Source organism: Panthera onca, chromosome D4, assembly GCF_046562875.1.
Source record: "Panthera onca isolate mPanOnc1 chromosome D4, mPanOnc1 haplotype 2, whole genome shotgun sequence".
NCBI lineage: Eukaryota > Metazoa > Chordata > Mammalia > Carnivora > Felidae > Panthera > Panthera onca.
The window spans coordinates 80,499,715-80,520,846 of record NC_138351.1 but is presented as its reverse complement, the minus strand read 5'-3'; the positions used below and the strand labels follow the sequence as shown (position 1 = coordinate 80,520,846).

Below are 21,132 nucleotides of genomic sequence, written 5' to 3'. Positions count from 1 at the left end.
GTATGCTCTGTCTAGATTTCTTCCTCTGGAAAGTCTTAATTAGGTGTTTTTCGCTGTGCAAACATATATACCATGTTTTCCCATAACATTGTGTGCATATTTCCAGTTCAGTGCTTATCAGACTATATTGCTCCTTTGTTTTTCTCTCTGCTGTAAGTCTGTAAGCTGTATGAGGTCAGGGACCATAGCTTTCTTCTACTTTGTTGTATCTCTGGCATCTAGAAATTCTATTCCTCATTTCTGGTACAATACTAATTTGTTGAATGATTGAATTAATCATCCTGTGCCCTGCCAAGAATCTTCTCTCCAGCAACCTCAGGGAAGAATTAGGGTTCTCTGTTTTCATGTTCTTTATGTTTCTTACCATCTCTTAGTCCTTAGTTCATTCATTCATTCATTCATTCATTCATTTTTTCATTCAGTTACTTACAGAACATTACTTTGACCCTTTTAAACCTCCTAACTTTTCCCAGAAGCATGTGTAAAGAACATGTGAAAGGAAAACCAGTGCATATATTTATCATATGCTTCCTTTGTCCATTCTACCTAAAATTGCATTTCCCCAACACACATACCTCCAGTTCTTCCTCCTCTCCCCAACCTCTGCCATGTTTCCCTTCCCCACATCGCATTTTTGCTTTACCATTTAACTACCTTCTAAACATTTTTTTAAAATGTTTATTTAATTTTGAGAGAGAGAGAGGGAGAGAGAGAGAGAGGGAGAGAGAGCAGGAGTTGGGGAGGGGCAGAGAGAGAGAGGGAGACACAGAATCCAAAGCAGGCTCCGAGCTGTCAGCACAGAGCCCGATGCGGGGCTCGAACCCACGAGATCATGACCTGAGCTGAAGTGGACCCTTAACTGACTGAGCCACCCAGTCACCCTGAGCCACCCAATTTAATTACTTTTTGACATACTAGATGTTTAACTTGTTTGTATGTCTCCCCACTGCTAAGATATAAGGTTGATGAGGGCATGAATTTTGGTCTATTTTATCTGCTGCTGTATCCCCAGCACCTAATACCCTGTCTGGCACATAGTAAGCCAATATATATTTGCTGAGTGAATGAATAAATTCATGCCCTTGGATGTACATTTCTTTTCCTTTTTACCCTTTCAATGCACCTGATGCAGCCTTGCTTACAGTACTATGCTACTTGTTTTCTCTGTTTCATTTCTTGGACTTTACATTTAGTCCTGTTTTGAGACCATAATTTTGGCTACCCCAGACAAAGATTCTATTTATTGATTTTATTGCCTTAGGTAACCATCACCCCACTTACATCTGACCTCTACATCTCCTAACCTGGATTCTGAAACCCAAGAGCCGTGTGTGTGTGTGTGTGTGTGTGTGTGTGTGTGTGTGTGTGAGTGCACATGCGTGTGTGTTGGGGAAGGGTGAGGATGCATTAAGGGATAAGTCAGGTGTAAAACCTGTTCTTCTAGAACCTAGATAGGACAAATAGATATATAATTATACTACAAGGTTGAGTAAGATAATATTTATTAATGAGAAATGTTAATTAAGGGGAAGAAAACATGTCTCATAAAAAATTATGAAATATATTAAGCTTCCAGAAAAGTATAGAAAGTAATATAGTGAACATCCCCTGAATACCTACCTCTCAGCTTTATAATATTTGAGTTTTTTCCCATACTCACCTTGGATTTTTTTTTCATTTTGAAATACAATACTAGACATGATTAAAGCCTCAAGTGTTCCTCCTTTATCCCATTTTCTTCCTTCCTTACTCAGACATAACCATATTCTGAATGAGGTCCTATGCATTTAAGAACATTTATACACAGCACACACACACACACACACACACACACACACACACACACAAATATCGTGTTGTTTCAGTGTTTTAAATTTTGCATAATGGCATCTTTTAAAAATTTTTTTAAATCTTTATTTATTTTTGAGAGAGAGACAGAGTGTGAGCAGGGGAGGAGCAGAGAGAGAGGGAGACACAGAATCCGAAGAAGGCTCCAGGCCATGAGCTGTCAGCACAGAGCCCAACGCAGGGCTCGAACTCACGAACTGTGAGATCATGACCTGAGCCGAAGTCTGATGCTCAACCGACTGAGCCACGCAGGCGCCCCGCATAATGGCATCTTATGCTTTTTTCACTCAGCGTTTTTTTGAGATTTATCTTTGTTGGTTCACATAACTCTAGATCATCTGAGTTGCTGTATAGTTTTCCACTATATAAATATACTGCAATATATTCATTTTCTTATTGGTAGTTACTTCAAATAATGTATTTCTTTCCTACTTCAAATAATGTTACAATGGACAACCTTGCACATGTCTCTTTCTTCCCACGTGGGAGGATTTCCCTAGGGCAAGGCTCCTCAATGTGAGTAGGAATCACCTGAGTATCTTGTTAAAATGTAAGTTCTGACTCAGTCTGAGGTGGGCCTGAGAATCTGTGTTTCTCACAAGTTCCCAGGTGATGCAGATTCACGGACACACACTGAGTTGCCAGGCTCTGCTAGGTTGTAGCACATCGTCATCTTTCTGGGTATTGTCACATTGCTCTGTGAAGACCTTATATAAGTTTATATTTCCATCAGGAGTGTATGAGAGATTTGGTTGTTCCAGGAGTAGCCTCTTTTAGCTTTAATCTGTAATCACCCTCTCCTTAAATTTAGATTGATTTGGGGGAAGGAAAACATTAAAAAATAAAGCAAATTGACTTCAGTAGATAGCTTAATTTCAACATTTCTTAGGAATTGATATAAATTACATATATATTTTTTAATAAAAAATATTTTATAAAAATTCACCTATCTCTTTTCAAACAGTCACTCCATTTATCATTGTCAACCCAGATGGGGCTCTGACTTTAGAATGAACTATCTATCCCCAATTGCTGAAAGGGAAGAACTGCGTGTCAGGCCCTGTGCTACATTGTTTCATATAATCCCAACGTTTGTACTTGCTCACAGCTAAGTGGTAGAACCAGTGTTTGTAGTCTGGTCTGTCTGATTTCAGAGTTTATACGGGAAATTAAGTTTACTTCTCTTAGCCCCAGTTACCTGTACGAAGAGAGTAGACCAGACAATCAGATTCCTAAGTCCCAGCTCTTTTAGCTTCTACCCCACCTATTTTTTAGATTATGATTAAAGAACACATAAAATTTACCATTGTAACCATCTTTAAGTGTACATTTCTGTAGTGTAGAGTATATTTACATTGTTGTGAAACAGATCTCCAGAACTTTTTCCTTTTGCAAATTTGAAACTCTATCGATTAAAAAGAACTCCCTCTTCTCTCCTTTCTACTTCCTAATCCCTGGTAGGCACCATTCTACTTTCTGTTTTTTTCTGGTTTTGACTACTTTAGACGCCTCATATAAATGGAATCATGTAGTAGTTGTCTTTTTGTGACCGGCTGATTTCATTTAACATAATGACTTGGAGGTTCATCCATGTTGTAGCTCTTGACAGGATGCCCTTGCTTTTTTTAAGGCTTAATAATATTCCATTGTATGCATATCCCACATTTTTTTAAATCCATTCATCCATCAATGGGCCTTAGGGTTGCTTCCGCATCTTGACTATTACCAATAATGCTTTAAACAAGGGTGTGTAAATGTCTCTTCAAGGCCCTGCTTTCAGTCCTTTTGGATATATATCCAGAAGTGGGGTTGCTGGATGGTCTAGTAGCTTCATTTCTACAGGAAACTATGCTGTTTCCCACAGTGATTGCACCGATTTACAATCCTGTCAGCAGTGTGGTGATGGCTTTTAAAGGTACAGAAGGTAGTGAATGGGACACTTGAAATCAGATGTGAAGGAGGAAGAAGAGGTAAATTCCACTACAGTGGAGGTAAATTTCACTTAGCCTCTATTTTCCTGAGATATTTTAGCTAATATCTTTTGCTTCTCCAAGACTATTACTTTAGGAGTGGAGGAGGGACCCAAATTATTTCTTTTTTGATTTATTATTAACCACTGGTACCTGAGAACTTCTGAGATTCTTAACTTCCATTAGTGTCTTGGCAATTAGGGAAAGTTTGAGAGTTGTGTTTTGTTTTGTTTGCAAAATTAACATGTTGGTGTTCCCAGATTCTCATTAAAAAAAAAAAAAAAAAAAAAAAAGAGGCCTCCTAATCTATTTTAGTGTGACTTCTGACCATTTCTACTTGAGCATCCTATGAGAGAGAGAGTGTGTGTGTGTGTGTGTGTGTGTGTGTGTGTGTGTGTAAAGAGGGGTGTGATTAGATTCTAACAGCTTGTACAAGAGCAGGACTGAGCAGTGGAGTTGGAAAAGGGGTTTCTCCTCTCTCCTGCCCTTATTTTTGAATTTGAAGTGTTACCCGAATGCTTAGTCATGATGATAAAGCAAAGAACTTCCCAGCTTGCAGTGTAGAACAATGTTTATGCTGTATAAGTGTTTGATAATAGTGAAGAGTGGCAGGAGAGTGGGAAGAATTTGTCAACATGTTTTGAGGAGTAAGAGGATTAGAGAGGGCACACAAAGTAAGATAGCCCACTTCCAGTTCCAAAAGAAAAAAGCACTTCTTTTAAGTGTCCTTTGCAGTAACTCAAGGCTCAGCTATTTCACTTGGCTCTTAACTCCCAACTCTGTTAAACTTTTAGCACTGCAGACAGGTAGATTTTATGCCTCGCCGTATTTATTTATTTATTTAAAAAGTAAACAGATTTAATTTCTCTGTATGATATACGGACAGGTCTCTGTATGTTCGCAGAAGCAATCTTTACCAGTGACCTTGCCCAAATTTAGATTCTCCTGTTAGACCGCTACAGTTGTTTATCTGTAAATCTGTCACCTCTGGTCTCCTCCCCTCTGGTCCTCCCTTCTCATTGCTACTAAAGGTAAGCTAATCTCAGCCGGACATCTATGGACATCTGACTTTGGGGAAATTCCTTCCGTTCTCTGTTCCTCCATTTCCTTATTTTGTCCCCTGTATCACCTGACCTACCTTAGAGACAGGTGCCTTGAAAGTTTTAAATGTTCAGGTGTGTAAAGTATATAAAACAGTGCCTGGCATGTAATAAGTAGATAAAAAAGTAAACAATAAGTAGTAGAGATCATTCCTGTTGTTGTTGTTATTTGTGTTTTTGTCGCTTTTACTTCTGAAGCCTGTCTCTGGCCACATCAGTACTCTGCTCAAGAATTTTCCATGTTTCCCTTTTGCTTATAGCAAACTTTTTAAGTACATCAGAATCACTTTCAAAGCTTGTTAAAAATGCATATTCCTGAGACCCCCACCAGAGATTTCAGTGGGTGTAGGATGGGACCCAGAAATTAGTGTTTCACTATGCTCCCCAGGTGATTCTGAAAGCAGGTGGTACTGGTTTGGAGAATTGTTCCACATAGGATAAAGTCCTCAAGTATACCTTTCTAGTATGTATTTTCTCCTCCTATTCCTCCCCGTCAGCCTTTGTTGCAACCATAGTAAGTAGATTTTCCCTCTACTTACACATCCCTATGTACCTCATGTATTTTCCTAAGATGGTATGGCATAATTTTGTAATCAAATACATATTTATTCCTAATAATCTATAAGCCATCCATTTAATAATATGCTTATATATTGGCTGGGATGAATGTTAAGCTATAATATATGGGACCAACCTTCTTTTATTGAAAATTAGAGGGGCGCCTGGGTGGCTCAGTCGGTTGAGCGTCCGACTTCGGCTCAGGTCATGATCTCGCGGTCCGTGGGTTCAAGCCCCGCGTCGGGCTCTGTGCTGACAGCTCATGGCCTGGAGCCTTCTTCGGATTCTGTGTCTCCCTCTCTCTCTGACCCTCCCCCATTCATGCTCTGTCTCTCTCTGTCTCAAAAATAAATAAATGTTGGGGCACCTGGGTGGCTCAGTCGGTTGAGCATCCGACTTCGGCTCAGGTCACGATCTCGCGGTCCGCGAGTTCGAGCCCCGCGTCGGGCTCTGGGCTGATGGCTCAGAGCCTGGAGTTTGCTTCCGATTCTGTGTCTCCCTCTCTCTCTGTCCCTCCCCCGTTCATGCTGTGTCTCTCTCTGTCTCAAAAATAAATAAACGTTAAAAAAAAATTAAAAAAAAAATAAATGTTAAAAAATTAAAAAAAAAAAAAAAGAAAAAGAAAATTAGAAACAATGGGGTGCCTGAGTGGCTTAGTTGGTTTTGGCCCAGGTCATGATTTTGGCCCAGGTCATGATCTCCCAGTTTGTGAGTTCAAACCTCATGTCGGGCTCTGCGCTGACAGCATGGAGCCTGCTCGGGATTCTGTCTCTACCCCACTCTCTGCCTCTCCCCTGATCTTGCGTGCACACGTACACCCATGCTCCCACTCTCTTGTTCTCAAAATAAACAAACTTAAAAGAAAAAGAAAATTAGGAACCATTCCTGGGTTAAGTCACTGGGTGCCTTAGGATAGTATGTTCAAGTTGACCTTTTCTCTTGCTCTCTTTACGCTCCTTTTCTCCAAACTAATTTTCCAGGTATTACAGTGAGCAAATAGTTCTAGCCTTTAAGTTGCTCACCTGTGCTCTGTAAATAGACACACTAAGGCAAATCTAATATCAACCTCATAAGCAATCGGCAACACTTGAAAATGAAGCTCTCCTCTTTTTCTTAGCCTTTCTGTTCTATTGCTACAAAATTAAGGCATTAAGGACATTGTTTAGGGTAATTTGAGTGCATTCAGAGATATCTGATGGTCGCTATTATGCAATCTGTAGGACCATCGAAGGATGGTACTTTGCTAAAAAATGGCTTATAATTAAAATGTAGGGAAAGAGAAAGCCCTGTCCTGGGTGTTTTCTTTTCCTTGTCTCCTGTAATTCTTAGAAAATCCTCATAAATTAGGTATCATTATCCCAATTTTATAAAAAATCTTTATAGGGGAGCCTGGGTGGCTTAGTTGCTTAAGCATCTGGCTCTTGATTTTTGCTCAGGTCATGATCTTATGCTTCATGAGGCTGAGCCATGCATCAGGCTCTGTGCTGGGTGGCGAGTCTGCTTAAGATCCTCTCTCTCCCTCTCCCTCTGCCCCTCCCCCCTCAAAAAATATCTTTAGAAAGTAAAATACAATAAAAACATTAAATGTTTAAAAATATTTACAGAGAGGGCATAGATTAAAATTTTTTTTTAAGTTTATTTATTTATTTTGAGAGAGAGAGCACGAGTGTGAGCTTGAGCTCGGGAGGAGTAGAGAGAGCAGGAGAGAGAGAATCCCAAGCAGGCTCCCTGCTGTTAGCACAGAACTGGATGTGGGGCTCAAACTCAGGAATCTTGAGATCCTGACCTGGGCAGATATCAAGAGTCAGACTCTTAACTGACTGAGCCACCCAGGCTCCCTAAGGGCATGAGATTTAAGATCATAAACAATGGTTTCAGTATTTGAACACATAGACTGCTCTCTTTCTGCTCTAGCCTGGAGCCATATTTTACATTGCTCAAATTCATTTGCTGTATTTGTTCCCCCCTCCTCTTCACCTCCCCTCAAACTGAAGGATATTGTGAACGTTTTGTAAATAAAAAAGTTCATATAAATTCAAAGTTTGATCATTATTCTTTCAAGCCATGTAGGCTGTATTTGGTCATGTCTTTCAATACATTCTAAATTTGATAATAGCCAGAAAGAATAAAATGTCCTTCAAAAAGGTAAGTAATAACTTTTACTAAATAGCAAAATTATTTTTTTAATATTTATTTATTTATTTTGAGAGAGAGAGAGTGAATGGGAGAGGGAAAGAGAGAGAGGGAGAGAGAATCTCAAGCAGGCTCTGTGCAGTCGGCACGGAGCCCAACGTGGGGCTCCATCCCAGGAACTGTGAAATCATGACCTGAGCTGAAACCAAGAGTTGGACGCTTAACTGACTCAGCCACCCAGGCGTGCCCCAAATTAGTTTTTTTTAAAAAGCCTTGAAGGGGCGCCTGGGTGGCTCAGTCGGTTAAGCGTCTGACTTCGGCTCAGGTCATGATCTCACGGTCCGTGAGTTCGAGCCCTGCGTGGGGCTCTGTGCTGGCAGCTCAGAGCCTGGAGCCTGTTTCAGATTCTGTGTCTCCCTCTGTCTCTCTGACCCTCCCCCGTTCATGCTCTGTCTCTCTCTGTCTCAAAAATAAATAAACGTTAAAAAAAAAAAAGCCTTGAGAAATGCAAACAAATAGGAAAATGGTGGCACGAAAAGAAATTTTTGTGCCTGTGTTCAGGTAGCTGTTTTGTAGTTCAGTACCGTCTGCATCCAGAATTTAGAGAGATAATGGAAATACTAATTAGCAGTATTATTTTATTTAAAAATTATTATTTTAAAAAATATTTATTTATTTTGGAGGGAGAGGGGCAGAGAGAGAGGGAGAGAGAGAATCCAAGCATGCTCAGTGATGTCAGCTCAGAGCCTAACCTGGGGCTCGATCCCACAAACCGTGAGATCATGTCCTGAGCCCACATCAGGAGTTGGGTGCTTAACCAACTGAGCCACCCAGGTATCCCTAGCCATTTTATTTTAGCTATGAGAATGCATTTAAATAAAATAAAGAGGTCCTGAATATTAAATCATGCGTGTGTTTTTGGCTCTGAACAATAAATTAAGACTCAGTGACCAAAAGCAAAGGCAAGGTGTTCTAAGTCTCCTGCTGAGAATTATTTTTGTGTCTCCAGCAGCTGTTTCCCCCACCCTACTGTTTGGTAATCATTTGACTTGATGTCACCTGCTTACAAAGAAAACAGACTGGGGAAAAAAGCCACACTAAGCCCAGTGGCATTTAACAGTCCTAGGTGGAATTTGTATTTTTGTTCTTTTTCCCCTTCTCTCCTTCCCTTTTTAAAAGGAAGACAGCTCGGTGGTGAAGTCGAATGAGGAAGAGCACTGGAGTAAAAGGAACCTGGGTTTGAGTGCTGTCTCACCGCTTACAGTAACTCTGTGGTTTTGGGCAGCTCTTTGGTTTCTTTAAGTTCTAGTCTCCCTCTTCATATTCCCTATTCCCGATTCATCCCTGTTCTTGCAAGGTTGTTGTGAAGCTGAGTGCTCATTTAAGGAAAATGTGTGACTGACAAAGGCTGAGACGTTGTAGGTAATAGTAAGTAGTAATTACTTTTATTATGATTAATAATAAGGCTGACCTGGCGATTAAGATAAGCCTTGTGTGAAATGCTTTGCTCTGTTTTAACAACAAACTGTTGTGGTTGAGGAAACTCAGAATTATATCTACCGATAGCCAGGTAAGATGTGACCTTCAGTGGGAGACCTCACTCCATTTAACTTAAAAAGAGAAGTCTTACTCAAAAGAACCAAGGGAAAAACCATTAGAAATCATGAGTTCATTAAAATGACTATGTGGACATCTCCAGAAAATGAACTTAATAAATATTTCTAGTTAATAATAATTAGAAGAGATAGTGGGGGGAAAAAAAATCACACTAACCACTACTGCTGCCACTACCCTTCGTGATAAAAAGTTTAGGATAATCTCACCAAGATATGTATGAAACTCATATACACATATTTTAAATTATGAAATTTGGCTGAGAGATATAGAGGAAGACTGAATAAGTGGAGAGGCTTACCTGTGCTGACAGAAAAATTGAATATTGTAAGGAATTTTTGATATGGTAACTTTTAGAATAAATGGAATTAATGGGAAAACCACAATAGGATCTTTTTTGGAGGAAATGTGACAGTAGAGTTCAAACAGAAATGTGAATGGCTATCAACTGAAAGAAAAGGTAAAGGAGGACAAAGGAGTAAAACACGTTATAAAGCTGCAGTTGTTAAAACTTTTATTTTTTTTTACTGTACTCATACGAGAATAGACAGATCAAGTTAATAGATCAGAATCAGATTCTGATGTCAAAAATGTATTAGTCTATCACATAAAAAGGACCACAGTTTATTTAACCATTCACTATTTAGGTTCTTTACTTTCTTTCTTTTGTTCTTTCATTCTTTCTTAGTTTCAGGTGTAGAATTTAGTGATTCAACACTTACATGCAACATCCAGTGCTCATCACAAGTGCCCTCCTTCATACCTGTCACTCATTTAACCCATCCCCCCGTCCACCTCCCCTCTGGTAAACATCAGTTTGTTCTCTGTAGTTAAGAGTTTGTTTCTTGGTTTACCCCTCTCTCTTTTCTCCTCCTATGATTATTTGTTTTGTTTCTTAAATTGCACATGAGTGAAAGCGTTTGTCTTTCTCTGACTGACTTAATTTGCTTCTATCCATGGCATTGCAAATGGCAAGATTTCATTCTTTTTTATGACTGAGTAATATAACATCACACACACACACACACACACACACACACACACCCACACCCCACATCTTCTTTATCCATTTATCAGTCAGTGAATACTTAGGCTGTTGTTGATAATGCTGCTATAAACATTGGGGTGCCTGTATCCCTTCAAATTAGTATTTTTGTATCCTTTGGGTAAATACCTAGTAGTGTGATTGCTGGATCATAGGGTAGTTCTATTTTTAACTTTTTGAGGAAACTCCATACATTTAGGTTAATTTCAGTTTTTAGTTATTATGAAGAAACCTGCTGTAAACATTCACTTACACTTACCTGGGAACATAAGTTTTCATTCCTCTTGGATAAATATCTAGGAGTAGAACTGCCGGCTCATATGGTAAGTATAAACTTAAGTTTATAAGAAACTGCCAGATTGTTTTCTAAGCATTCCTATTAGTAACACATAAGAGTTCTAGTGGCTCAGCACCACTCGCAGCACAGGGCACTGCCAGTTTTTGTATAGAAATTTAAATAGAAATTTAGCCCTTCTATTCAGTGTGTAGTAGCATGTCATTATGGTTTCAACTTGCACTTTCCCAATAAGAGATGTGGAGCATCTTTTCAATTTCTTATTCGTGATACATACAACTTCTTTGTTGAAGTGTCTTTTCAGACAATTTTTAAATTGGGTCATTTTCTTACTGTTAAATTTTGAGAGTTCTTTGTATATTCTTTTTTTATTTAAATATTTTACTACATTATTATTTTCAATATTTATTTTTGAGAGAGAGAGACAGGGAGAGAGAGAGGGAGAGAGAGAATGAGAACGTGAGCAGGGGAAGGGCAGAGAGAGAGGGAGACACAGAATCTGAAGCAGGCTCCAGGCTCTGAGTCAGCACAGAGCCCAACATGGGGCTCAAACTCATGAACTGTGAGATCATGACCTGAGCTGAAGTGGACCTTTAACGAACTGAGCCACTCAGGTGCCCCTATTTTATTTTTTTAAGTTTATTTATTTAAGAGAGACAGAGACAGCATGAGTAGGGGAGTGGCAGAGAGAGAGGGAGAGAGAATCCCAAGTAGGCCTTGCACTGTCAGTGCAGAGCCTGGTGTGGGGCTCGAACTGATGAACCACGAGATCATGACCTGAACCGAAACCAAGAGTCAGACACTCAACCAACTGAGCCACCCAGGTGCCCCTAAAGATGTTGTTTTTAAGTAATCTCTATGTCCAACATGGGACTCGAACCTACAACTCTGAGATCAGGACTTGTATGCCGTACTGACTAAGCCAGCCAGGTGCCCCTATATATCTTGATACAAGTCCTTTGACGGAAATGTGGTTTGCAAATATTCTCCCAGTTGGTGGCCGTGTTTTCATTCTCTTAGTAGTTTTATAAAAAGCAAAAGTTTTAAATTTTAATGAAGTGCAATTTATAAATTTTCCTCTTATGGATCTTGCTTTTGGTGTTGATTCTAAAAGTTCTTTGCCTGCTCAAAATCAATCACATTTTGTGCTGTTTTCTTCTAGAGGTCTTATAGTTTTACATTTTACTTTTGGGGCTGCGATCTGTTTTGAGTCAATTTTTGAACAAGGTGTGAGTTTAGATCAAAGTTCAGTTTTTTGTTTATGGACGCACTTCTGTTCCAACACCATTTATTGAAAAAATTATCCTTTCCCCATTGAGTTTCTTTTGCACTTTGTCAAAAATTGGTTGAGGATATTTATGAGGCTTATTACTGAGCTAATTGTTCCACTGACCTTTGTGTCTGTTCTTTCACCAATAACCCATTGTCTTGATTACTATAGCTTTAAAGTAAGTCTTGAAATCAGTTACTGAAAGTCTTCCAACTTTATTCTTTGGCTATTTGTTTCTTTGCTTTTTAATATTTATTTTAGAGTGAGCTCGTGAATACCTACCAAAAAATCCTGCTGGGATTTTGACTGGGGTTCACTGAATCTATAGATCTAATTGTTATGCTATGTCTGTCTATTTATTTAGGTCTTTTTGCCTTTTTTTTTTTTTCCTTTAGTGTCTTATAGTTTTTAGCATAAATATCATGCATGTATTATGTTAGCTTTATCCCTAAGTATTTCATATAGGCAGATGGCAAGAATTATCTACATCTTATAAATTGAGGCACTGAAACTCCAGACTTACTGAAATTCACAGAGCTGGCTAATTAGCAGCAAATTCTGGTCTTAAGATACCCTGGGTCTTTCTAAGTGTTTTTTTTTTTTCTTGTTTTTATTTTTTTTATTATTATTTTTAAAAGTTTATTTTGAGAGAGAGATAGAGTGCAGGGGAGGGGCAGAGAGAGAGAGGGAGAGAGAGAATCCCAAGCTGACAGCACAGAGCCCAATGTGGGGCTCAATCTCACCAACTGTGAGATCAAGACTTGAGCCAAAATTGAGTCGGATGCTTAACTGACTGAGCCAGCCAGATGCTCCTTTTTACTTGTTTATATAGTCAATAGTTTCTTGTAGCGAAAAGACTTGAATTTTGGAGTTATTCAGTTTGGGTTACAATCTGTTTTCCAGCACTGGTTAGTTGTGTGATTCATTTCTGTAAAGACTCACACTCCTCCTTCAGGGCACCTACCACACAGGATTGTGGGATGATAAAGGATGTGAGCATGTGAAGTTTTTAGTGTCATATTGGATGTACATGCAATGCATGCTCAACTTGCATATCAGCTTGGTCATATCAGCTTGGTTATAATTAGTAGTAAAAGCTGGTCGTTACATCCTTTCCCAGAACTTGTCATTTTGTCTCATTAATTAGATGAATTGTCTTTGAATTGTGGAAAACTGGCAGTGAGCCAGGGAAAAGCACTAACGACATGGTCCTTAAGTGTGAGACAGAAAATTTTCTACAAAACCTCTGTCGTTGTTACCCAATTTTTTAAAAAATATTTTTTAATGTTTATTTATTTGTGTGTGTGTGTGTGTGTGAGAGAGAGAGAGAGAGAGAGAGAGAGAGAGAGCGAGTGCGAGCAGGAGCAGGGGAGGGGCAGAGAGAGGAAGACATAGAATCGGAAGCAGGCTCCAGGCTCTGAGCTGTCAGCACAGAGCCCGATGTGGGGTTTGAACCCGTAAACCGTGAAATCACGACCTGAGCCGAAGTCAGACGCCCAACCTACTGAGCCACCCAGGCGCATCCCCCAATGTTTTTTCATGTGTCTTCCATAAAGTAGAAGAAATGTTTTGTGACAGTGAATTGTGACTGGGAATTTTAATGGGTATATTTTTATTTTAAAAGGTAAAGCTTAAAGCTTTTCTTTAAAAGTAGTGGCTTTAAAACTTTCCACGTTTGTGCGAAGTCTGGTTTAATGCAAGAAACTCATCAACTTTAATATTGAATTTCCCAGTTTTGCAAAGATTTGTGACCCTACCCTGGCATAACATAAATGTGAAATGTAATTTGAGTATCAGTGTTATGCTAGGGTAAGACCTTTTATAAAAATAAAAATTCTGTGTTGATAATTCCTCTTCTCTAGAATGAGGCCTTTCCAAGATTCCTTTACTCTAAACCTACAAAGATGGAATATGAGCCGAATAAAAAGTACATTTTGAAAGAAATACACCAGACCCTTAGGAAGTCAGGCCTGTAGTCCAGACAATATTATTGTCATTTTGTATTCTTTTGATGTATGAGCAGAGGTTTGAATTAGGTCTTCCTGCTTGATTCTGACAATTACTTTTCCATTTTTTTTTTCAATTTGAAAATCAGGAGAGATGTTATTTTTGTAGATACTATCCTAGGTTTGTGGAAAAGAGTGAAGTTTTATGTTGGATAGACTGGGTAGATTCAAAGCTGTTACACTTGCATGTATTTCCCTGGTGTTTGTTTAAATAGAGTAGGTTTTTAACGATGAGTCTCAAAGGAAAAGAAATAATTATATATGAAAAAGGGATGAGAATCCTATATATCTTTGTATTTTATTTTTTCCTTCTTCTGCTTCATTGTACACAGGAGCAATTATAACCAAAGACTTAAGTTGGAGCCAAAGGGAAAAAAAAAGATTCTACTTCTTTTAGTTAAATATGATTTTAAAGTTTATTTATTTATTTTGAGAGAAAGAGAGAGAGAGAAAACACGTGCTCTAGCAGGGGAGGGGCAGAGAGAGAGGGGGAGACGGAGAATCCCAAGCAGGCTCCGTGCTGTCAGCACAGAGCTGGTCATGGGGCTCGACCTCACGAACTGTGAGATCAGCACCTGAGTCGAGATCAAGAGTCGGATGCTTTAGCCACCTGAGCCACCCAGGCACCCCTTATAATGTTTTAAATCCTAAAATGTTCCATAGCATTTTGTGCAGTAATCAACTGAAGCATTAGTCAATTCTTGCTATCTTAATTGTAACATTAACTTTGAAAAAGACTTGAAGTATCAGTTGGGTCTCGTGTGATGTTAGTGCCACAGTCCAGCTAAATCAGTTACTTGTGGCACAGTTTCTTCTTGCAAAACTTAACAATGTAGGGGCGCCTGGGTGGCTCAGTCGGTTAAGCATCCGACTTCGGCTCAGGTCATGATCTCGCGGTCTGTGAGTTCGAGCCCCGCATCAGGCTCTGTGCTGACAGCTCAGAGCCTGGAGCCTGTTTCTGATTCTGTGTCTCCCTCTCTCTCTGACCCTCCCCCGTTCATGCTGTCTCTCCCTGTCTCAAAAATAAATAAACGTTAAAAAAAAATTAAAAAAAAATTTAACAATGTAGTCTAGTAAAACCTCATTGCTTTTAAAAGAAGTTTTTGTTTATTTTAAAATATACATCCAATAAAATTTACTCATGATATTCAGTTCTATTAATGTTTTAAATTTTGGTACTAAGATTAAGCACTGAGCCTTGATACATTTTAAATACATGTCTTCTAGCTTTTGCTACTTTAACTGTGAACAGAAAATGCAGCAAATAAATATTATAGTACATTTTATATGTCTTTGGACTATGGGGAAGAATGGAAAGTTTTGGAATAGCCTAGAGCAGTTTTTCATATTCTTAATAGATAATTTTTTAATTCTTTCAATATCTAAGGTATTGAAAGCAAGAGTGAAATAATTGTTGAAAGAATGAAAAGGTTCCAGGAACTGAGTTTTGCAAAGGTCTTCCCACAATTTTGCAAGAGGCTATAGATAGAATTTCAGGCTATATTCCTGAACCAGATTCCTGTGAGTACTGTGTTAGTTATATTTACAAGTATTTTCCAGTGTCTATGCATAAATGCAATACTTGTTTTGTAATCAGTTTAGTTCAGCAGCAGTGCTGTTATCAATTAACATTTATTTATTCTATGACATTTACATCATGAATTGACTGGGGACACAGTTTTTTCATTTTCTTACCCAAATCTTTCATTTACTGCTTTTATAGTTCTTTTTTATCTGAAAAAGGCTAACACACTATTGTACCAAATTGCTTGAGTCTCCAGACATCGTAGTTAATTACGACACTCAGAAAGGACTTCAAAAAGAGACAGAGAGAGGACACACTAATTGCGACATAGTATCACAATTAATATTTTTTCTAAAATCTACCATCAAAGGAGTTGCAGATACCAAAACACAATTAAAATTCTCTAGAAGATATGAGGGGCTTTTTACTGAGCAGCGACATGAGGTGTTTAAAAGCTGGATGCAGAAAGAAGCCTATGAGGTGTATAAGAAAAGATCTTTAGGACTCTTAAAAACTGAGAACAAACTGAGGGTTTGTTGGGGGGGAGGGTGGGGAGGGTGGGTGATAGGCACTGAGGAGGGCACCTGTTGGGAGGAGCACTGAGTGTTGTATGGAAACCAGTTTGACACTAAGTTTCATATTAAAAAAAAAAAAGAAGAAAAGATCTTTAGTAGGTTTAGGGAGATGATCTCTTACCAGGACAGGTGTTTGCACAGAGGGGATGGGAGAGTTTATGGGACTTCTAAACAAAGCTACTCTATATTTATTTTCCATTGCTGAAAATGTCCATCTCTTGGCCCTTGGTAAGGAATGTTTGAAAAAGGGCAGTGTTTGATTTAAATGCAATGATTACTTTGGATACTTTTACTAAAAAATCATCCTGTGAGTTCAAGTTCTCAGAGAAAAATGCCAAGCTACTTACTGTCTCTTCCTTTGGCCTTTATTTATAGTTCCAAGTAGTGTGGACCAGATTTTAGCTCCTTATTCTTCTTTAGGGTTCAGATCATTGTTCTTCAAAGTATTTCATTGCTCTTCAGAAGCCAAAGAAAAAGAAAAAGATATTGCCAAAGATTGCCATCTCTCTGCTAACATTTATGTTACTTTTTTCCTAATTATTTCTCTATAGAGCTTTCCCGAGAACCACAGGGCATTGAAAGGAAACCCACAGCTCAAATGATGGAGAATTTACTTCATGTTTACTCTTAGGCAACCAAATGAGATTTTGGCATTTCGTCCAGACTTGTCTGTGATTAGCTTTTGTGTCATCTTCATACTGTTTCGTTGCCATTACCATTCATACTGGTGACTTAACATCAGTCACGTCACCGGCTCCTTTGTGCTGCTCTGCTGTCCAAGATGCTACCTCATTAAAAAGTCACCACTTCATCTCTTGTTTTTGGCTGTAAGTCCTTCCCACTGCTTCTCTCAATTGACATTCCTTTCTTCTTTTTTATACTGCCTGCCTTCTACTAAATTGCATTATTTCTGCATTAACTCCTGTCTGGTTCCACATAAATGCCAGGAACTGTGAAGGGTCTGAGATTTTCCTCTACTTACAGGCTAACAGGTTATCCTGATGCAGTTTATTGGATATTCATAGAGCTTTGCCTTTATTGCTATTGCTCATGCTATTCATTTAACTTGGGTCCTTTCATCTGAGGTCCATCCCTGGGATAAGGCCTCAGATTCTGAGCTCCAGACAGGAAAGATGTACACGCTTCCTGGCACTCGGTATGCTTCTCTTCACTTCCTTTACTTTGGTTACTTTGGGGAGGAAAGTTAACATGACAGTGCATTTTGTCTTCATAAGTCAACCCCGTTCCTGGCATGAATGCAGTCTCTCTCGCTGAGATATTTGCCTTGTATGCTGCTACTGTTAGGGTGATTAATACAAGAGGCGTAGAACCAGTAAATGCTCTTTTTCTTCCTCTTTGAAACCATAGCCTCAACACTTCTGTTTTCGTCACTGTATTTGTAGGCACCCGTATTGGTAATGAAGCCCAGAATACATAGGATGCCATCTTATTTTCTTCCTAGATAACCCACAACTTGGAGTTCTGAATGTCAGGACACTAATTCTATTTCTTAAACATTGTCAAAAACCGCCATAGAAATAAACCCGATTCTAGGCTTTCTTGTCCACAGGGTATAACAAACAGAGCTGTGGCCTAGGAATCTGACATCTGAATTCTCCCTAGGTTACTTTATCTGCTGTCTCTTTCTTCTCGCTATTGTATTACTTACTGCAGCCCTCCAAACTACCTCCAGCTTAGGTGTTGGGACTAAGTGTTATAGGCACTATATTATGCCCTGTTTACAGATAAGAAAAGGGAGGCATAAGGGGTTAGTTAACTTGTCTAAGGTCATAAGGTTAGTAAGTGAGAGAGCTGTAAATGGAAGCCTGTAGCTGTCTGCCTCTACGTCTGTGCTCATAACTGCTACACTTTACTGCCTCTTCAAATTACTGGCATACTATAGGTAGTAGCTGTTGTTACAGATTCACACTGGGGTAATAGAATTAGAGTTTATGGAGGAGTAAGTTTCAGCTGATTCTTGAAAGAGGGGAGAGGTTTGAGTATGTGGAGAGGAGAGAGCATTTCAACGGGGACAGAATGAACAAAGGTCCAAAGATGAAACTAAGAAGAATATGTTCAGAGGATATTGAAGACATTGACTTGGTTCCATATAAGTATTAACTACCCAGTGAACTCGGTTAGTACTGAAGTTTATCCATTACAACTTTAATGAAAAACAAACAAACAACCAGTTTTTTCCTCAAAGGTTTTAGATTTATTACGTTCCTATAAAAATATACGACTCACCTTACCCCACTGAATGGGAACACTGATTTGGGTTTCAGATGGAAGTACATTAGCAAGGAAATAGTAGAATAAAACTCTCAGTCTTAGAGTTTTTACTTAACCTGTTCATTTTTCTTGAGCTAGGTCTGCCCACGCCAGCACAATTTGGTTAGTTTTACTTGTGATGAAACTGGTCCAGCAGGAGGAATTAGATGTATATTGAAATTGTGCCACATTTGGAAGAAAAATGTTATTTTAAGCGTTCTGGTCATTTTTGGTGGAGTGAAGGTCTTACCATGAAGTTGTCATTGGCAGGTTTTCAGACCACTAGACATGGCTTCCTTATTTACAAAAATCACACACACACACACACACACACACACACACACACACACACCAGAAACTAGAAATAATGTGAAAACAAGTAAGTCTGGCAAAGAATTGTCATTCTAGTGTAGCCTAGTAAAAATAAGAAAGTTGACTGAGATGGGAAGCTGATACCTTTCCTAAGTTTGGGGCTAAAGAAATCTTGAATTCCTCTCTGGGATTTGTAACTAATTTACTACCCTTGAATTATGCGTAAGGTAAATCACTTACCAATATATGTATATTGATTCATTTGACCTATTTACAAATTAGAAGAGATGGAAAGAGCAGGGAGGTTGGGTGACCCCAAAAGTTAGGAACTGAAGAAGTGTGGGAGGTATAGAGTTGGTATGGATGTGGCCAAGTGGGAGTTTCTCTGTGGAATCCTTTGCTTTGACTCGTGTGGATAAGCTGCTTGTGATGACATTAAGAATTTTAATTTCCGAGACTCCTGGATGGCCTTGTTGGTTAAGCATCTGACACTTGATTTCAGCTCAGGTCACAATCTCAGGTTGTGGGATTAAGCCCTGTATTGGGCTCCGCTAAGTGTAGAGCCTACTTAAGATTCTCTCTGTCCCCCTCTCTCTGCACCCCCCTCCCCACATGCGCTTTCTCTTTCTCTCTTAAAAAAAAAAAAGGAGAATTTTAATTTCCTCTTCGAGACTAGAGGAGCAAACTCCTTTATAACATTCTTTTTAAGACCCTGGATTTGCAATTATTCAGTAACTTTTTAAAAACCATCAGGGGCGCCTGGGTTGCTCAGTTGGTTAAGTGTCTGACTTCAGCTCAGATCATGATCTCACGGTTTGTGAGTTTGAGCCCCATGTCAGGCTCTGTGCTGACAGTGTGGGACCTGGAGCCTGCTTTGGATTCTGTGTCTCCCTCTCTCTCTCTCTGCCCCTCCCCCGCTCACACTCTGTCTCTCTCTCTTTCTCAAAACTGAATAAACCTTTAAAAAAAAACCATCAGGGGGCGCCTGGGTGGCTCAGTCGGTTGGGCATCCGACTTCAACTCAGGTCACGATCTCACGGTCTGTGAGTTCGAGCCCCGCGTCGGGCTCTGGGCTGATGGCTCAGAGCCTGGAGCCTGCTCCCGATTCTGTGTCTCCCTCTCTCTCTGCCTCTCCCCCATTCATGCTCTGTCTCTCTCTCTGTCTCAAAAATAAAATAATAAAACGTTAAATAAAAAAAAAAATTAAAAAAAAAAAAAAAAAAAAAAAAAAACCATCAGGGGCGCCTGGGTGGCGCAGTCGGTTAAGCGTCCGACTTCAGCCAGGTCACGATCTCGCGGTCCGTGAGTTCGAGCCCCGCGTCAGGCTCTGGGCTGATGGCTCGGAGCCTGGAGCCTGTTTCCGATTCTGTGTCTCCCTCTCTCTCTGACCCTCCCCCGTTCATGCTCTGTCTCTCTCTGTCCGAAAAAAAAAAAAAAAAAAACAAAAAACAAAAAACGTTGAAAAAAAAAAAAAAAAAAAACCATCAAAAATTGGCTCAGGTTGTGACCTCAGTTTGTGAGCCCGCATTGGTCACTGTGCCAACAGCCTGCTTGGGATTCTCTCTCTCCCTCTCCCTCTGCCTCTCCCCTGCTTGTGTGCATACTCTCTCTCAAAAAAATAAACATTTAAAAAAAATTGTTGTGGGGCGCCTGGGTGGCTCAGTCGGTTAAGCAGCCGACTTTGGCTCAGGTCACGATCTCGCGGTCCGTGAGTTCAAGCCCCGCATCGGGCTCTGGGCTGATGGCTCAGAGCCTGGAGCCTGCTTCGGATTCTGTGTCTCCCTCTCTCTCTGCCCCTTCCCCGTCCATGCTCTGTCTCTCTCTGTCTCAAAAATAAATAAAGGTTAAAAAAAAAATTAAAAAAAAAATGTTGCAAATGACATTAAATATTTTTTCCAAGCTAATTTTATGTCCATATAATGCCATTTCATACAGTGCCTTACCTACTCAGAAGTGTAATTTGTACCATAGATTTTGTGGGGGGGCCGTTAAACCTAGATTTATAAAGCTGTTTTGGAGTTGGGGCTATTCCTAAACTGTGTACAAGGTTTTATTTTATCTGCAGTTGACTTTACTTGTTTTTGACATGCTTACAAAGTCCTGTGTTGATACTGTGTCAAGCCATGTTGAAAATACTTTCTTGATTAAATGAGTGTAAACAATAGCAAAAACCAAATTTGAGCTGACCTTTAACTATATCTACATTTAAAGGCTAAAGCCAAGGACCTCTAAATATTTTCATCCAAAGAACTCTTTGAAATGTAGCTAAAGGAAAGTTTATTTTCCAAATCTTGTAACTTAGGAAAGAGATTTAAACTGTGATTGGTTTTAGCCCACTGATCAGGACGACTGCGTAAACTTCCTTGTCTAGGATTTATTGTTCGTCCTCTTCCTTACCTTAAAGTTTCAATTCTCTATTAATTCCTTCCTCGAAAGAACACATTAGTTTATGATTCCAGCTGTAGCACGATTTTGTCTGACCTGTGTAAGTTACCACAGTTAACCATTTGAGCCTTAGGCTTTTGCGGCTATACAATGGGGCTATTTATTATTCAACATGTTGTCATTTCCAGCATGTGCTGTCTGTGCCATGGAGGTAAGCATAGGCCC

The 21,132-nt window shown here is 39.4% G+C and overlaps 1 protein-coding gene across 1 annotated transcript in view; it reads left to right on the top strand.

Moving 5' to 3' along the window:
• Positions 1 to 21,132, top strand: part of MEGF9 (multiple EGF like domains 9) — a 90,399-nt gene that overhangs the window by 24,718 nt on the left and 44,549 nt on the right. The gene's annotated exons all lie outside the window — the stretch shown is intronic.